Source organism: Halyomorpha halys, unplaced genomic scaffold (assembly GCF_000696795.3).
Source record: "Halyomorpha halys isolate HHAL.00 unplaced genomic scaffold, Hhal_1.1 Scaffold45.1, whole genome shotgun sequence".
In the NCBI taxonomy this organism is placed as follows: Eukaryota; Metazoa; Arthropoda; class Insecta; order Hemiptera; family Pentatomidae; genus Halyomorpha; species Halyomorpha halys.
In genome coordinates, this window is record NW_027113993.1 from 2,919,649 (window position 1) to 2,923,254 (window position 3,606).

The following is a 3,606-nucleotide window of genomic DNA, read 5'->3' on the forward strand; positions in this document are numbered from 1 at the left end:
ATAAAGAATTATAAATGAAGAAATAGCAAAAATGCGAAGAAACTTGTAGGGTGGTGCGTGCAAGCTTGCTTGAATTGTGATTATGAACGAAAAGACCACAAATAAACAATGAAAATTATTGGCTGTATGCTTTTATTTACCATAAACAAATATTCTTGGTGAGAGCAATTTAAAATTTATTTATTTCGGAAAATTTCACTCAAGCTAAAATTGTTTTAAAAAGGAAACACATGGAGTATAAAAGTAATTTCTTAAAATTCATAAAGTAAAGTAAAAATAAATAATTGCAAAAAAAATTATAAATGGACCAAGAAAACAATATAATCTTCCTCTAAAATTGAGGTTTCATCTTCTGATACTTAGAAACCAATAATTTAATAAAAAAAAAAATCCATTCGTCTGCCATCCAACTGTATTCTCACTGACTACCTTTGTAATTGGCACTGAAATCGCAAATTGTTAAAATTTGAGAAAAAGAAAAAGGGACAAAAAGTTCATGGCGAAATATGCTTCAAATTATATAAAAATATTTTATTATTTTTAAATAAATACAGATACATAAAAAATATTTAATTTTTCTTTTTGGTATAGTGATTCAAAAATAGTTCATATTTTTCTTCTATTTTTATAAAGATTAGTGCCATTAGCGTATGAAACCTCTAATTGGCCACGTGTGTCTATTTGCAGATAGGCATATTGAATTTCAAGAATCATTCTCGAAAACACATACAGTATAAAAGTAATTTCTTAAAATTCATAAAGTAAAGTAAAAATAAATAATTGAAAAAAAGTTCCTTTTTCTTTTTGTGGAATTTTAACAATTTATTAGTAATAATGCCAATGTGATTAGAAAATTAAAGATAATACTTTTAATTTAATAGTCAACCTAGATCAGTGGATATGAGGTGTATAACTTTAAACCACAGTTTATCACTAATCGTAAGATACCACCTCATTATACTAAAAAACTATAAGAAACTATCTTGATTAGTTATCCCTATAATCGTGAAATAGACATTCAAATAACACTAATTTTATATCGCTCAAAATTTCACATTCCTAGGTTTCTTCACAAAATTGTATGTTTTGCATTTGTTTTTGATTTTTGTTAAATATTTTACTAAATTTCATTTTATGGTTGTACTAAAGTTCTCATATTATGTTGCCAAATATTTATTTCATTTTATTATTTTTTCCTTATTTAATTTATAGTTAAGATTTACCAAAAATTAAGGAAAGGCAATGCACTGAAGAGTCGAATTAAACCTAACAAAAAAAGAACAAGCAAACACCAGAGAAGAATGTTCTTGGAACAGTATTAACCAGTTACAACAGGTAACAATGAAAAAGTCTCATGAATATTGTTGTTTTAACTTGGGTTCCCTTTCCACCTTTAATCCTTCCTTCTACCATTTGACTTTTTTAGTCGTAATTTTAAGCTTGAACAGAGAGAATATACCAATATATTTTTAATCAAACTTTTTAAAGTGTTTCTACATTCGGTTTATGCTATATTTGTATGAAAATACAAAATTGAAAAACTAGAACATGGAATTAACGTATGGAACAGGGAAATTAAAGAGGGAATTTTGCTTGAAAGAATATTTGTAAATGCATATTTTTGGTAAACTTAAAATAGAGATAGTATTAAGAAGTGGACAATTAATTTCTAGTTTTCTTATTAAGAATGTATAAAACCATTTAACACAACTGGTTTCCCCGCAGCTCTTCACTATGCACAGAAAGATAAGTTTTTAATCAGAAAAGTTGAAATTTTATTTATTTAAAACCTGGAGGGCCTCACATGGTTAGTGAAAGTACATTTTTTTTACAATTGATTATGGGGATGGGGGGGGGGGGGGGGAATTCTCATACAAAAGACACCCCAAACTATATAGAATGTTACAAATACAAAAAAAATTAATATAAAATAAATAAATTAAAATAATAATTCTTAATAAAAGATAAAAGTAAAGTTAATAATAAAAACAATGACATTTATGGATTTAACAAAATAAATAATTGACTTCTAATGGAAAAAAAGTGAATTTAAGAAAAAGATGAAGAGAAAAAAATTAAGATAAAAGAAAGTTTTAGAGTGACAATAACAGAACTGATAAATATAGAACTTATAACAGGATGTCCTAAAGCAGCGTGGGCTTCAGTCTTCAGGTTGTGGTTGGGTTTCTTAAGCTTTTATCACTAATGTAATGCTGGAGATGAATTGATTTGAACTGTTGAAAACCACCTACTTCCAACGAACGCTAAGGGAATATCTGGACTGATAGATCTCATCTGAAGTAAATATTATGAAGTACTTTCAAGTCTTCAACCTATAATATGGCCTGAAACGACAGGTAACAATCTTATGAATTATTTTTATATAAAAAAAAAAAAAAAAAAAGCATACTCATAAATACCATCTTCTAACACTGAAATCCCTTTTGTTATATACTTAATTAATTCTAATAAGTGTTTGATTTCCAAACGTAATGAATTTAGCATGAATAATTTGTGGACAGTATCACTCGGTAATAGAGATGGTTTTTGGCTTAATATCAAGATATATTTTTCAAAAGAATATAATAGCTTTATTTATTAAAAAAAAAATAAAACAATTACATGTAAAATCAAAATATTTTAATTATTATTTTTTGAGCTGAAAGACCATGCGAACAACGAATATTAGGATCAGATGCCATATAGTGATCGAATATGAAATGAAGACCCACTTATTTTAGAAAAATGACTTTGGCATTGATCACGTCTCTTTGGAAGAATATTTCCAAACATCTTAATGTAAGTGACATGATTTATGCGAGTAAAGGTAGAATGGGATGTTATTAAAACAATAATGCTACACAGTGATAATTAAAAAATATATCGGACTGAAATAAAATGAATTCTAAATCAAGAAAAAAAATTCTTCACAGTCGGTAGAATTCGAACCTGCGCTCCCTAAGAGAATCTGATTTGTAGTCAGAGGCAATAAACTACCGGGGGGTCCGCTGTCTTAAACTATCAATTCAGTGATATTTTATGAGATGTAAATAAACCTCTGGCTTTCCAAAGGACCTGACGATGTTTTATGTAGGTATATATTTATAAACATATTAAATCAAACCATCCTTCTTTAATATATCTGTCAGCTTCAGTATTTTCTCCATTTTACCCCAATATTCTATGTAGGATTAATCTTTCCAATCCATGGTGTGTAGCTGACGGGTTATTGAGGGTCCTTTGAAGTGGCGAACCTATATCCTGGAACTGTCATGGAGAGAGCTCTTCTTCTGGCAGCCTCAGGTCAGAGGATTTTCCGGACGAGCGCCTCGGTCTCCAGCAGTGACGTGGTCGGCATTAACCGAGGTGACTAACCGTGTCCTCCTTGGCTAGGTAATGGTCAACTCTGGGGGAGGGCTCAACTGATCTAGCTTTTCTTATCGGAAAAATAATGTCCAATAAATAGAAGTCAAGACTTGCTTTCTCATCATGGCAATCGTTATCTAATTTTATTATATATGTGTGTGTCTAACTACCTTAATCTGTGTGGAAAATTCAGTTCTAAACACAACATATATATTAGCGAGATAACACAATCAAATATAA